Genomic DNA, 16,016 nt, shown 5'->3' with positions numbered 1-16,016 from the left:
ATTCCTCCCCCTCCCAGTCCTTTTCTGTACAGCCCAGGGGACATTTTTCTGGCCAGCAGAGGGGCGGGGAGCACCTTTCTCTCCTTGTGTCTTCCTTCAAATGTTTTTAAGCCCTGAGTTCTTTCCAATCTCCCAAGAATCCCGTCTTGGAAACCCAAAAGCCAAAAAAGACTCCTGACGCCGAGTGATAAGTGACGCCAGAGGGTGTGGAGGCCCAGAGGAGGCGCCCCATCTGGGCCGACCAGACGGAGGGGGTGGGCCTGGAAGACCAGAGCTGAGCTGAAGCATGAGAGGAGTTAGATAAACAAGGAAGGGGCCATTCAGCCAAGAGAAGAGCCTGGTGAAGGGTGGGGAGGAACGGAGACGGCCTCCGAGTGGCTGCCGCCTGTTTGGAGGGAACGCAGGTTGTGCCTTGGGGAGCAGCTGTAGATAAGGTCGGAGGAGTGAGCAGGGATCTGGTAACAAAAGGTCTTGGATGTCAGGGCTAGACATTGGGATTTTATCTTCGGGAAATGTCGATCCATGGGAGGATTTCTAAGTATGCGGTGAAGGGGCCGGCTCTGTGCTTTAGAACATTCTCTGAGCCAGGGTGGAGGATGGGCTGGGACGAGGGTACCAGAGAGGAGCCTGGCACAGCTCCCAGGACAAGGCAAGACAAGGGTGCAGTGGGCAGATAGAGATGGCGAGCAGGGGACAAAATCCCCGGAGACTAGAAGGCCACCCAGAATTTGTCATTGAAGAGATGTGGGGACATGGAGAGCCAAGTGTTTGGGACGAGTCCACACCTCTGATGGTGCCATTTACCGAGCCAGCAAGATGGCAACCCCCCCAAAAAAGGTTGGTGAGAAAAAGAGACTTAATTTAGTGTGCAGACCAGTTTGGAATCAGGATTCTTTGGGTAAGGAAACGCTCAGTCTCTAGTTCTGACCCTCAGCAGAAGGCCCTGAAGAAGAAAAAAGCCCACGTCAGAAGCATCTCAAAGAGGGAGTTCCTGCTGTGGCTCAGATGTAACGAACCCAATTAGCATCCATGAGGACGCAGGTTCAATCCCTGGCCTCGCTCAGTGGGTTAAGGATCCAGTGTTGCCGTGAGCTGTGGTGTAGGTCGCAGAGGCAGCTCGGATCCCACGTTGCTGTGCCTGTGGCGTAGGCCGGCGGCTGTGGCTCCGATTGGACCCCAGCCCAGAAACTTTCATACACCACAGGTGAGGCCCTGAAAGGACAATAAATAAGTAAATATGTCAGAAAGGCAACCTCAGACATCCAGTACTTTCTAATGGTTACCATGGACTGTGGTTAACTAGGATTTTTCAGCAGCAGATGACTAAAATGCAGCTGTGGCCCAAATAAACACAGACATTAGGATTCATCAGAGGAGAGAGTCCCAGCGCTGCTTTCAGGGGCTCTGCCCTCCCAGCAGGGACCCAGATGCTTGCTTTCCTTCTGCTCCACCATCCTCTGGACTTCTGGTCTTTGTGCCCATCCCTCTTGCTAGCAGAGTGTGCTGCATCCTCAATTTCAACATTTTGGTGAAATAGACCAGTTTTCCAGGAAACAGTACATCTTCCTGGTTCCACCAGTGTATTGGCATTGGCTCTTGAGACGACGTTTGTCAGTCATCCCAGTGTGGACCAAGTGTGGTGCGTCCAGCAGCATTTCAGTAGGACTGTACAACATTGGGGAGGTGATGGGGATATAAGGGGAAGTGTAGCCTTTGGAGCCAAATAAGCCTGCCTCCTGGCCTTGCTGCAAATGTTCAGGAGGTCACTTCCCCTCTCCGAGTGACCCTTTCAGCTTCACTAAAAGAGAGACAGTGAGTGTTCCTGGAGATGACTTTTGGATAGTGGCCGGCACGGTTCCCAGCCGGCAGTGGCCCTCTCCTTGGCTCAGCACCCTGCCCTTTCCACCCACCTGCTCCATACAAGGAGAAGTTGCTGTTTTAGCCACTAATCCCCGAAGACCAAGTTCAGTCCCACGAAATGAACTCATAATGGCAGAATTTCAGGCAGATGCAGAGGGAGAAAGGAAGAGAGAGATTTGAAATGGCGAAGGGTAGGGAAAATATAGGTTGCTTGGCTAATGTATATATTATATAATAAATAATGTATCTATAATATATACATATTTTAAATCTGTTCTATTCACATGGGCCATCACAATGAATAGAGCCACCATTGGAAAGCAAGTGACTTAAAATAAAAGTCTTAAACACCACCTGTGTCATGTTGGGTTCAACCTCTCTGAAATAGAACCGCCCTCGCCCTCAGATGCCTCTCTTCTTCTGCTCATTAGGCTGGCGAAGCTGTGAGTAAGCGTGGAGCCTGCTTGCAGGGGAAGAGTGGCCGCCTGGAGTGGCCGATGAGTCACTGCCGCCTGCACTGGCCCCCTGCCTGTGAGGGGACCACTATCTTTGGACATTTTTAGTTTCCTTTGTGGGGAAGGTAATTACAGCCTCTGTGCCCTGTGGCTGTTTCCATTTTGCACGGCCTTGGCCTCCGACAGAGGCAGAGGTCCTTCACAAAACCCTCTTTTTTTTCCCCAGGGGAATTGGTGGGGGTGGAGGAGGGGATTTGAGCCCATCTGAGGTGTGCGAAAGCACACGTGGTGCAAGCGTAGCAACCTTTCAGGATTTGCAAAATGCTTAACTGTGTGCCCTCAATTACTGCCAAACGCAGTTGTTATGCAAAATAGCTTAATTGGCCTACAGGTTGGTTGAGTTTTAAATCCACAGATTGTACCAGAGCTAGAGAGGAAAACAAATTTGACAGATTCCGAATGGGCTGGTGTGGGTTTATAGGACCACAGAAGAAAAACATCTGGGAACAGAATAGTTCTTAAATGGAAAATGGTCAGATGGTAGAAAGAGATAGATAGACAGACAGACAGACAGACAGACAGATAGATGAATGTTAGCTGAGAGGGAGCAGGAGAAATGCAGACATCAGGAGTTTAGGCTGTGATATTTTTTAAATGCAACCATGACCATATGGAAGGTGGTCCAGACAGATGCTGGATACTGAAAAGTCCACCTTGGATTAAAGATAACATGACAAGTCAGTCTAAAGTTACTCCACATTGTAACTAAGGCAGAGTTGGCCATAGACGTCATCAGTTGCATTGTGTCACCAGGAGGACATATTTATTCATGGAGTCTAGAGTTAAGTTGTGAGCATGTGTTCAGCAATCAGATTCCTAATTTCAAACTGACACCCCAGGAAGCCAGGTAAACTGGAGGGAATTATTTAACTTCTTTGAATGTCAGTTTCCTCATCTGGAGATGAATGCCCATTTTCATGGGGGACATGCAACGTAGTAAAGGACGCACCTGGCATATAGTTAGAACCTGGTCCATGGTTGTGATTCTACTTCCATGTATTACTTTTTTCAAAGCACGGTAACTATAACTGAGCATGTACTTTGTGCCAGCCCCATGCTTAGGTCCTAAGAATAGAGACTCATTTGATGCCTTTCACAAATGTTTGCTGAGCACCTCCTTTGTGCCTGGCAGGAAACTGACTTGGCTGGAAACAGACAAGACCCCTGCCCACAAAGTGCCTCCAGCCTGGGGAGGGAGACAGACATTCAAATAACGAAAACACTTGGCCCAGACACATCCTTGCCAAATGTCAGAACTTCAAGGGGCTCCCATCTGACTGGCTTCTCACAGAGATCATGTACCCAATGTGCAGAGGAGAAAGCTGAGGCTTGGGAGGGTGAAGAGAGTTGCCCGGGTCCTGGTGACTTGCAGAGCCACAACCAGAACACAATCCAGCCTGACTCCAAAGTCCAAGACTTTTCTCAATAGCACGCGGCTGCCCAGGTGTGTTTCAAGCTTCTGCGTGAAGCCATCTGGCAAGGCAGGGTCGAGAATTCACCCAGACACCAGAGGTATTCAGTTCTCAGAGGCTCCAATTTGGGAAGGATGTAATTTGAAGGCTCCAGAGAAGGGCTTGAGAAGAGCCGGCTCTTGCTTGCTGGCAGCGAGGGGTTTCTTGGTGTGTTTGTGTGTGTGTGTGTGTCTATGACTATTTCTGTGCATGTGTGAACTGTGTGTGTTTGCATGAGGAGACAGGCAGATATGTGTACGTGTGTCTCTGTGTGTATATTTGTTTACCTCTCTCTCTGCATGACTGTATACATCTGCGTGTGTCTGTATTTATATGTGTGTCTCCATGTGTCTTCGTGTGTGTGTGAGTGTGTGTGTCTTTCGAGGGACTCTGTGTGTCTGAGTTGGGGGTTGTGGGTGGTGTGTGTCTGCATATGCATTTATTTGCATCTCTCGACCTGCATGTGTGTCTTTGGAGACATGTGTGTATCTTTATGAGTGTGTGAATGTGTGTGTACTTTTTGGCATGTCTCTCTGTGTGTGTTTGTCTCTGCGTCTGTGTGTGTGTCTGTGAATGACTGTGTGTGCGCGTGCTTCTGTGGGTATATGTGGGGTGACCTGTCCCCGCCCACCACATTGTTTCTGTGGCGCTAATCTAACTTGGCCTTCAGAATCGGGGTAACAACAGCATTGGCGCCTTTAGCCTTATCGCCCAGCCTGCCGCTCTGTCAGGGGAAATTAGATTTGCTTGGCACAACCTGCTCCTTATGATGTCATTTTGGCTGTGATCTACACATTCTGCTCTCCTAGGTATTTGTCTTTTGATTGCTTGATGAATACCTGCCAATGAAGAGATTAAGAGAACATGAGTTTGGTGTTTTTTAAATAAGAATCATCCAGGGATGGAACGGTAACTGTCCATCTTCTTGGCTGTGGACTTCAACGCCACAGTAAAGGAGCTAGAGCTTTGGCTTTGGAATGGTAAGACCTCAGTTCAGACGTCCAGTTGGCCCCTTCAAGAGCTGTGTGACCTTGGGGAGGACACTTTACCTCTCAGAGCCAAGGTTCTTTACCTGTTAAATGCAGAAGGTTCTTTGGAGGGGCAAGTATAATAATAGATGAAAATCTCAGAAATTCACAAAGTCCTTCTTTGAACCCTATGATGTCGAGGCAGAGGGGCCAAGCAGGAAGACTCCTGGGCTCAGAGGTCAGGCAGATGTGGGTTTGGATCCTGGCTCTATTCTTTTCCGAACGTATGAACTTCAGCAAGTTATGATGCCTCTCTGAGCCTCGGATTGCTTCTGCGTTAAATAGGATATCATATATAAAGCATGTAGCTCACTGCGAGCCACTGCAAGGGCCCCCCAAATGAGAGCTGCTAATATTTTTAATAATACAATAGGAGCGATGCAAATACTAATATCTGCCCACTTTCAAACTTGCAGTGAGTGTGAGCAGGTTATAGCCTCTGGAAGTCAGGGTGAAACCGGCGATGTGAGAGACGTGATTTACTATTATTTGTCTTTACGACTTCAAGATGCAGTGTCAGCAGAGTGTTCTTGGCATCGCCACATTCTTGGCAAGCAATTTGCATTTCATCTAGAACTCAGAAGCTGTTCTTGCTGCAGAAAGGAGCTAAGAATAAGGGGCCTCCAGCCCAGACCACTGGGGGCCAGCATCCCCACATCTCCAACCACACCCTTACACATGACCTCCTCACTCCAGCAAGACCTCAATCCCCTTGCCTAGAAGACAACGTTCCTTCCCCTGGAATATCCCTCCCGCCACTCTACCCCCCACCCCCAGGTCATCCGGGCTGGGCTCCAGGTACCTCTGCCCAGGCTAAGACAGACATCCCTGCTCTGTGTCCCCAGCACACCCTAGATTCACCACCCCCCACCACTGCATGGCATCGAGGGCATCTGATTGGTTTGCTCTGGATCTGGCTCTCTCCCAGCCAGTGCCCTCCAGGAGGGCAGGCATGAAACCTCGATGAATGTTTGCAGAGCGAACACATGGAGATCAGCTGTCTTCTCATTGTCTGCCCACCCCCTTTGAGGCGATACCATCAGATATCAATCTATTCATCTGGACCCACTTTGAACAATGATTTTGCTCAGTAAAAAAGATCGTGAAGAGATTTGCCTGTTGACTTGGTTTGTTTTGGAAGCAGATGGGTTTATCTCCACTGGACTGCTTGTCTCTAATAACAGTGACGTGCAGGCCAGAGGACAAAAGACTCCCAAGTGTTTAATTAGCTTCAGCCTGTGTCTCGGGGCTAACGGGTGGGTTTGCCATATTGACTGTGAGTATCCATGAGGGCCTGTGACGTCAGCTTTGGGGAGTGGTTGGAGACCCAAGTTCTGGGATTGGACTGCCTGGTTCCAAGTCTCAGAGATATCAAACCTCTTTGTACCTCAGTCTTCTCATCTGTAAAATGGGGATACATAATAGTATATACCTGGACTGGCATATACACACTATTGTATATGGAATGGATGGTCAGTGGCGACCTGCTTCACAGCAGAGGGAGCGCTGCTCAATATTCTGTGCTAACCTATATGGGAGAAGAATCTGAAAGAGAATGGATGTGTGTATATGTTTAACTGAATCTCTGTTGCACAGCAGAGAGGACCACCACATTGTAAGTCAGCTGTACATCAATAAAACTTTTTTAAAAATGGAAAAAAGGGAGTTCCCGTTGTGGCGCAGTGGTTAACGAATCCGACTAGGAACCATGAGGTTGCGGGTTCGATCCCTGCCCTTGCTCAGGGGGTTAACGATCCGGTGTTGCCGTGAGCTGTGGTGTAGGTTGCAGACGCGGCTCGGATCCCACGTTGCTGTGGCTCTGGCATAGGCTGGCGGCTACAGCTCCAATTCGATCCCTAGCCTGGGAACCTCCATATGCCGTGGGAGTGGCCCAAAGAAATAGCAAAAAAGACAAAAAAAAAAAAAAAAAAGATAAAAAACAAAACAAACACACAAAAATAGTACATATCTGCCTCACCAACTTTTGCCAGCATTAAAGGAGGTCATTCAAGTAAAGCCCTTGACCCAGAGTCTGGTGTAGGGTGAGGATTCAATGGAGGTGAGCTGGTGTTTCTGTCGTGTTGTATGTGTAACCACTGGAATTATCAGTCCAGAACCTCCACTGTGACTGTAACAGAGACTGAGCATCTGCATTGAGATGTCTGCTTCCGTCCTGCCGGAGCTGGGCTCCCAGAGCAAGATGTCAGAATTACTCTGCCCTTTCAGATGAGTTTTTGTGATCAGGTGGGCATCACTCAAGGAGAGATATAAGGTCTATACCTGATGAGGTATGAGCCCCTCTCTCCCCTAACAGTCACCTAATGCACCTGGTCAGTATTACTTGGTGCATGGGCCACCTCATGGCACAGAGCAAGGGTCAGCAAACAGCAGCCCTCAGGCCAAATCTGGCCCACTAGCCTGTTTTTATAAATAAAGTTTTATTGGAACATAGCTACACCCATTCACTTACGTATTGTCTATGGCTACTTTTGTGTTATAATGGCAGAGTTCAGCAGTTGCAACAGGGACCACAGGGCTTGCAAAGTCTAAGCTATTTTCTCTCTGCTCCTTTAGGGGGAAAGTTTTCCATCCCCTGGTGTTAGTTTGAAGTACGGTTAAACCTGATTAAGCTTAACCAGTACACGAGTACCATTCCATCTCTCAATCTCCCTTGTCCCTGACATCGAGTTGATCGCCAAGACCACGTCACTTTGCTCCACTCTATCTCGTACATTCAGCGCCCCATCTCTTCCTCAAGTGCCACTGTCCCTGCCCCTCTCGATTATCACAGGCAAGGGCTTCCACCAGCCGCTAAGGTGTCTGGGTGAATTAGATAAGGATATCTTCTCTGGGTAGATGCAGCTCCATAACACATCACTGAGCAGCAGGAGTGCCTCTGTGCAGGAAAAACAAAAACAAAACCAAAACCATCTAACCCTATTGATTACACCCAATCAATTATTGCTCTTTGACTTCTCGGTTCCATCTCTTGATTATACTGTCTTCTCGCCTCCCTGTCCAGAGAGAGCCTCCTCCATCAGAGCCAGAGTGATCTTTCTAACCAGCTATGCCCCTATCCTAGTCTGGCCCTCAGGCCATGAACATGACATTCAGGTCCTGTTATGGTTTGGTCTTGGCCAAAAGGCTTGGGTGGCCAGTCCCATGCCTTGCCACCTGCGCCGCCTACATCTCACCTGAGCACCATCGCACAATGTGGGGCTTTCCAGACCTAGACTTCCACACTCGCTCATACTTTGGGGATCAGCCCAGTCTTGTTCTTCAGGATGTAGCTCTGATCGTCCTCTTACTCATCTGGAAAAATCCTCGTCATCGTTCAAATCCACCACCAGCATCTTCTCCCTGTTTTGCCCTCCCTGATTCTCTCAGGCAGACGTGGGCACTCCCACAGTTCAATTCACTCTTCACAAACCACAGTTCACAGCCTATAGATGGGTTAGAATGGCAGCGTAGTGGATCTTGACTAGCTCTTCTTGAAAGATGAACTAGACTAGAAAACACAAAAGCACATCTTTGTCAGGTGTGGTCATAACATAGGATGAATAGCACAGGCTCTGGAGCCAGACCGTGAGGGTTCAAGTCTAGCTGCACAGTGTATTAGCAGTGACCTTGGGCAATGATTTCATCTTTCTGTGCTTCATTTCCCTCATCTGGAAAACAATGATAACAGAGCACTTCCTTTATGGCCTGTCGTGAAGACTGAATTACTATATTAGTAAATATATATTTACATATTATGTATAATACATGTATGTATGTACAGGCATACTTTGGAGATATTGCAGGTTTGGTTCCAGATTAGTGCAATAAAGCAGATAGTGCAATAAGATGAGTCACACAGACTTTTTGATGGCCCAGTGAGTGTAAACTATGTTTACACTATACTGTAGTGTGTAATTGCATTATTCTAAGAAAACAATGTACATATCTTTTTTTTCTTTTTTGTCTTTTTGTGTCCATACCCACAGCATATGGACGTTCTCAACCTAGTGGTCGAATTGGAGCTGCAGCTGCCAGCCTACGCCACAGCCACGGTAACAGCGGATCCGAGCTGCGACCGCTACCTACACAGCAGCTCTCGGTAACGTGGTCCTTTAACCCACTGAGCAAGGCCAGGGATCAAACCCTCATCCTCATGGATACTAGTCAGATTCTTAAGCCACTGAGCCACAACAGGAACTGTCAACAATGCACGTATTTTAATTTCAAAAAATGGTGCTGGAGTTCCTGCTGTGGCACAGTGGCTGAAGAACCTGGCTGCAGTGGCTCAGGTCGCTGTGGAGGTGTGGGTTTAATTATCAGCCTAGCACCTACAGCTGCAGTGTAGATCACAGCTAAAGCTGAGATTCAGTTCCTGGCCCAGAGAACTTCCATATGCCACGGGTATGGCCATTAAAAACAATGATGCTATTGGAAAAATGGCACCAGTAGACTTGGCTTGGCACAGGGTTGGCACAAACCTTCAATTTATAAAAAACACGGTATCTGGGAAGAACAATAAAGCATAGCACAATAAAAATATATATATAAATACATAATGTTGATATAGGTATATGTGTATATGTGAGTGTGTGTGTATATATATAAACAATAAATTATCTGCTTAGAAAGATGCCTGACCGCATGGTAAGTACTATAAACACATTAGCTAGTGTGTACATGCACATGTGTATGCCTGTGCACTGTCTGCAAGCCTCTTCTCTGGCTGGAATCTATCCTGATCCTTATCAAAGCAATTATTTGACTGTGTAATGATTTTTTGTATTCCTCTGCTTTTCTCTCTCCTTTACTAGACAAGGAACTCCCAGAAGGCAGTAAATGCATCTTATTGATCTCTGCATTCCATACGTGATACACCCAGCATCATGCTTAGTCAATGGATGTTTTATGAAAAAAAATGAGAAAACGAGGCTTAGATCCTGAAGCTGTCTCCTTCCTGTGAGCACAGGGACCAGAATCTTCCAGCTCCCCCACCCCCACCCCCCGGCCCCCACCTTCTCCTGGGAGAAGCACACCAAGCTCTCCCAGGATTTGGGTGACTTTCTCAAGCTATCTGGCCTCCACAATGAGCATAAGTGACCACATCTCACTGTCAGGGAGAGGAAGGAAGGCCTGAGGGACCCTGAGCAAGAAATGGAGCTTCCAGACTGATGCTGAGGAAAATGGAAACTCCAGCTGACCTAAGAGATTTCTGTAATGAGAGAAAACCAATTTAAATGCAAATAGCCCACAGCTAGTTGGGGAAAAATTCTGTGCTACTGAGAAAGGCTGGGAAAACAAACACAGCCCTCATCACGAGATGGTTCACCACTGGGCAGGGTTGCTTTATCCATTTAGGATTAAAGTCTAAACCAGCAACAAAAGTCACATGCATTGCTGGCGGCATTTCCTGGTGCTTCATGGTGCCAACTCAGAAATGGGTGTCCCTCAGGGGGCCAGTTGTCAGCCACTACCATTTGCTGAGCCCCAGGCAGGCGTCGGTTGCCTGGTAAGGCATAGGGGACAAAAGATGTCCCATAGCTGGGAACAGCCTCTGAGGGGCTCACAACCCAGGCACAGCTATACCCTAACGTCAATTCTGGGGCCATAATAAGAACATTTCATAGAGCATTTACTAGGTGCCCAGCCCGTGATTAAATACTTTACATGATAATCACTCATCAAATTCTCACAGTGACCCTGCAAGGTAGGGGCTGTTTTATTCCCATTTTACAGATGAGCAAACTGAGGTCGAGGGCCCAGACAGAATAGCTCCAGGGCTCTGGCTCATACTCCCTCTGCTGTTCTGGGAAGAGACAGGGGGGGCATGTGCCTTGTTCTCTCCAGAGTAGAGGTGCCCAAGTCAGGATGCCCTGAGACAGAGGCTGCCACTGGCCTCGGCCTGGGGCAACAAAAATAACCCTGTTCAATAAAACGAGGTGTGGTTTGCTCTGCCAACAACTGGCTGTGTGAACTTGGGGGTCACTTCTCTGGGCTTTATTTGCCTATATAAAATGCAGGAGATAGCCTAAAATTATTTTAAGCTCTAAAATTATGTTATTCTAGGACTCCAGCTACCCTCAAGAATAGCCATTGTCCAACTGATAAAACATCTCCTCTGGCCTCCTTCGTGCCCCACCCCCTGCCCTCTACCCCCGCTGGCCCATATCTGTTGCAACGAGCACTTTAATTTCCTCCTTTGGTTTCCTAATGCAAGGACAGCACCATCTGCCACATTAAATCCACAGTCTCTGACAGCCTCCTTTTCAAAACAAGAGATGGATAAAGGCTTCATCCGGTTTATTTCGTGGATGGAGCAGAAGCTGGCAAAACCAAGTGGGGACAGCTTTGGCCTTGCAAGCTGCATTAATCCCCTAATCTTCTGGGAGGGCCCCAGAGCCCATTCTCTCATCTTCACCGCCTACTCCAGCCAAGTCATGGGGATGACGGTGATGAGAGATGACATTTACTGAGGCTCTTCTGAGGCAGGCATTTTCTTAAGTGTTCGGGGGGTTGATTTAGTTCATCCCCAACACACCTCTGCAAGGAAAGGGCCAATAACCATAGCCCCACTTGACAGATGCAGAAACTGAGGTCCAGAAGACCTCAGGAATCTGCCAAAGGCTAAATTCCAACTGGCTGGAGAAATAAACAAATGCGCCCCAAGGTGGCCAGCCCCACAAAAGTGGGCTTCGCAGCCGAGCATTCTGCCCTCTGCGTTTGGGGGCCCTGAGGCTACGCTCCTTCATTAAACTCTCTTTCAACATGTTTGTATTGAGCTGCCCACGTGTGCTAGGTACCATTTGCCATGCTGGGCTACCAGCTGGGAACAAAGCCCTCGGAGGGCCACTCTCCTAGGACTGTCCTTCTCTTGGAGGGCATGAACCCCAAACAAGCAACTGACTACACAGGCACAATCATTTTAGGAAAATGCAATAGGGGGTTAAAGAGAGAGTGATGGGTGGATGGTCAGGGAGGCCCTTCTGGCATGGAGGACCTGTGAGCAGAGACGTGGCATTCAGCCACGCCGCTGGACGCCTCTGCCCCAGCACTAGGGACACTTGGGGCCTGATCAGTCCTTGCTGTGGGGTCTGCCCTGTGCATGCTTTCTAGGTTGTTTACCAGCCTCTCTAGCCTGCTCCCAAGGCTGCCGGTCGCAGCCCCCTCTCCAGTGTGACACCCAGAACTGTCTCTGGACATCACCAAATATCCCTAGAGGACAAAATCTCCCCTGATTATAGAACTGCTGAGCCATGAGGTCCGCAAAGCAGGGAAATGGGTGGAAGGGATAATAAGGCAAGCAGAGTATGTGAGGAGCAGAAAGAAGACCGGTTTGGCTGGAGGGCAGTGTGCTCCTTAGAACTTTCTAGAAAGTCCTCAGTGACGTTTACAGAGTTTCATCTCTGTGCCAGGAATGGCACCAGCTGGGCCTAAGGCACACAGTGCATGCTCCCAGGTAGTCATGGTCAAGGTGGCTGGATAAGACAGCCGTCAGCATGAGGCTGTCCATGGTAACAGAATGTTCTGGACAGAAGGCCAGCAGAGAGCTCCTTGGAAGGCAGTGACCACAGTACAGGAAGCCGTAGGGAAAGTGGCATCTGGACCACTTCATAAGAGGAGAGAGCAGGTGACTAGGGCCCTCACCTTCCCAGCATCCTGGCCCTTCCGTTTCCATTAGCAACCACCCGGCCCCCAGGCCCCATGGCAAATGATTCTGGTGACATTTCTAATCACGGTGCCTCCCGAGCCTAGTAGAGGGGCGGGCCTGAGACCCAGACTTGGCTGTCAAATTCTTTCTTCCTGGAATTAGAATATTGGGCAGAGACACCCAAGGGCAGAGAATGGCTCGAGTCAGTTTTTCTAATGGAAACGGAACAAAGCATGCTCTTTTGTTCTGGAGTATTTCTTACTCTCTCAACTCCCTAAGAAGCATGTTGTTTCTCTCTCTTCCAAGACCTAGTTTTTCAGCTTTTCCCTGTAACGCCCTTTCAGTAGATGTATATCTATTTAATTTACCAGAGTGGGTTTCTGGTGCTTGCAACCTCACTTAAAATAGAAACGGCGCATTGCCAACAGGGAGAGTGCAGGCTTCTGATCCATGGCACCGGGTACCTGATGATCAACAAGCCGTGTGTGTCTCTCTCCTCCTGCAATCTGTCTCCAGGGCCAGGACCATGCCTTTGCCTCTTCGTAGGCACAGCACTTAGCTCAGGGCCGCCTTCCTTTTTGCATTCATCAGAGTTTGTAATTACTTATTTCTTTGTGAGAGAACTAATGTCATCCTCTCCCACGATGCCAGAGGTCCCACCGAGATTGAGCATGTATCATCTAAACCAGCATGATGACCAGCCCTCCCGATTTGCCTTTGTCCCAGGAGTTTCCTGGTTCTTAGACTTCCAGTGCTGAGAAAATCCCCAGCAAATCAAGACAGTGGTCACCCAACCAGGACCTGGCATCTAGAAAGCCTTCAAGTATCTTTTGTCCCTGACATTCCAGAACTACTTGTCAAAGTGTACAGACAGCTCAGCGGAAGACACATCCTTTCATTCAGTCAATTTCTTCGTGCCTACTATGTGCCAGGGAACTAGCCTGCCAGCAGTTTCCAGGAAGGACAGTCCAGCAGCCAGAGCTGCAAAGGCAGATGAGAAGCAGAAAGGAGTGGGGCTTGCGTGTCAGGAATCTTGGGGGTTTGGTGGTTTTTTTGGTTTTGTTTTGTTTTTTAGGGCCACTCCTTTGGTATATGGAGGTTCCCAGTCTAGGGATCTAATCAGAGCTACAGCTGGTGGCCTACGCCACAGCCACAGCAATGCCGGATCCTTAACCCACTGAGTAAGGCCAGGGATCGAACCTGTGTCCTCATGGATGCCAGTGAGATTCGTTTCTGCTGAGCCACAGGAGGAACTCCCCATGTCAGGAATCTGGATGTGGCACAGGTGTGGCAGATCTTAACAGGAAAAGAGAAACCATTTAGGAGAGATGCCTCGGCAGCTCCTCCCAGGCTCTCTGATGAAGGAAATGTTTGCAGGGGCTGCTGAACAAGGAGGCAAAACCTGAAGTCAGGGAGTCATTTTGTCATCTCTTCCTAGGATCTAGGCTGGGCAGAGAGGGCTTTGGGCTGCTTCCTTTTGCAAGCCAAGCACAGCCATCCGCTCAGTTCAACATGCGGAAAATGCACCACCTTCAGGAAACGTGAATGCATCTGTGGCTCCGCGGTGAATCCCACATCTTTGCTCCTCATGGAGATGCAGGGACCCAAACCATTCCACGAGGCCATCCTCTGGGTGGATTTCACTCCTGCCCCATCAGCAGGTGAGAAAAAATTGATGGGCAGCCACACACACTTTGGGGGCTTGGAAATCATCAATTAGGCTCTAATTAGGCTCCCTTGTGTCAGAGGGGGCTACAAATCTTCCTAAAATAACCTAATAAGGGAGAAGTCAAGGGTGGGCTGTTTCCTCCTTAGCTTTTTTCAATTAGGAACTGAATCACATAGGAGGGGCCCCTGGTGAGTAGGAGAAAGTTCTAGAAGGTGAATAGACATGGAAATACAACATTGAATCATGTAACTAGAGAGCTTTTCCACTTGAAATTCTCTTTCAAGCCTCCTTATCACACCAAGAAGACAATCTCACTTTGGTATTAAGAGGTCTTTCACGGTCTCCCAGATCTCACTTCGAAATGGAAATCTTACGGACTCAGAGTCTTTGATGGGCAACCCTCTTCCTCTAGAATTCGATCAGAGTGCTTTATGTTCATGGTACTTCTTTTTACGAGTAGCTTCTATCTGTGGCAGGTGGCATTGGCTTGCCATTTATGGCAATGAGTATGTTTCCCTTTTGAATAAATTATTTTGAGTTGTAAATATGAGACAAATTAAAGAAAAATAATGGCAGGCTAGACCCAGTGGTACAGAGCTGTTGCACAATTATTGGTGGTCCTCAAACAACCGAAGCTTGAAAACAGGGGTGGAGGTCAGAGGTACCATCACCCCAGGCTCCAATTCATGTCATTAAACAAATGTCAAGCCTGAAATTTTTAAAGTAACTCTTTGAATGAATTAGAGACAGAGACACTGGAAAATGCCAGGGAATTCTTCTCATGACCTTAAACAGACAGAAACTTCTTGAGATGAGAGAGAGTAGAACTATTGCTTAACTTGGCAACGGACTCTCCTGGTGGGTAAGGGGTCTCCTTTCAAAACAAAAAGAGGCACAGTGAATTTACATGTTTTCTATGAAAAACCGTGGATGCAGTGATCACGAACGGGCAATAGCAGCAGCTCCCAGTTATTGGTGCCCTGTGCGAAGTTCTGTGCTTCTGAAAGCTTCTCTCTGAATCCTTTCAACCTGCCTATGATGTTAATGCTAATGTTATCTGACATGTAAGGAGCACATACTGTGGTGCTGAGACCTCTCCAGAGTACTCTAGCCATTCGTTTAATCCTAACATCAAGCCTAGGAGAGAAGTATTACTAGTCCCATTTTACAGATGAGAAAACTGAGGTATCAAGAAGTCCACCAGGTCATAGCTAGAACAGGGCAGAAGCAGATTCAAGCCCAGGCTGCCTGGCTCCAGAGCCTGCCCCCAACCATCACACTTTACAGAGGTGAGCAAGTACAGATCTTATCTCCATTTTTATAGAGAAGGACTTGGGGCTTGGAAGGTAGAATAATTAACCTAAGATCAGAGAGCTACCAAATTGTGAAGTCAGCTAAACCACCTCCTGAGAGCGAGTGGCATTTTCCTGAACGCAAGTTGTTTCATTAATTAACGAATGCTTATCGAGTATCTCCCATGTGAGCAGGGCCCCTCTTTTTGCACATGCGTGCTCTTGTGCTAGCCATTTGCACTTGGGGGCTGTAGGTCCCTCCCTGCCTTCCCCCATGGGTGGAGGAGTAATCCCATGGACTCCTTCCCGGGGCCTCAGTGTATCTGGATATATCTAAGGTGGACTCGCCCAGAGGCCAGGGCTGCGTGGCAAAAATCAGCCAACCCGGGCAAGGGCTGTTTCTGCTCCCAGTTCTGACATTTTCTGCCAGAGCCTCTGCACCTTTCAACCTCAACTTCCTCACCTACAAAACAGAGCTAATTAAAATGGTCTGACTTAACTCACGGAGTTATTGCAAAAGTCCAATGAGATGGCATGGGCAAAAGTCTTGTCTTTT

At 48.2% G+C, this 16,016-nt stretch overlaps 1 long non-coding RNA gene across 45 annotated transcripts in view; it reads left to right on the top strand.

Annotated features, from left to right (window-relative positions):
• LOC102164818 (uncharacterized) overlaps positions 1-16,016 on the top strand; it is a 481,497-nt gene that overhangs the window by 380,301 nt on the left and 85,180 nt on the right. For 9 of the 45 annotated variants that reach the window (XR_014831548.1, XR_014831551.1, XR_014831558.1 and 6 more), the window contains one exon: positions 13,938-14,160. The exons of the other annotated variants lie outside the window; for them this stretch is intronic. This is a non-coding gene — a long non-coding RNA (uncharacterized LOC102164818). The remainder of the gene's footprint in view (positions 1-13,937; positions 14,161-16,016) is intronic. 45 annotated transcript variants of the gene reach the window in all.

This window comes from Sus scrofa, chromosome 16 (genome assembly GCF_054392235.1).
Source record: "Sus scrofa isolate SSC_HxYL_T2T_F1_AM1 chromosome 16, Sscrofa_HxYL_maternal_Yorkshire_Landrace_v2.0, whole genome shotgun sequence".
Taxonomy (NCBI): domain Eukaryota; kingdom Metazoa; phylum Chordata; class Mammalia; order Artiodactyla; family Suidae; genus Sus; species Sus scrofa.
Note: the sequence above shows the minus strand (reverse complement) of the source record. Positions and strands in the feature narration are given on the sequence as shown.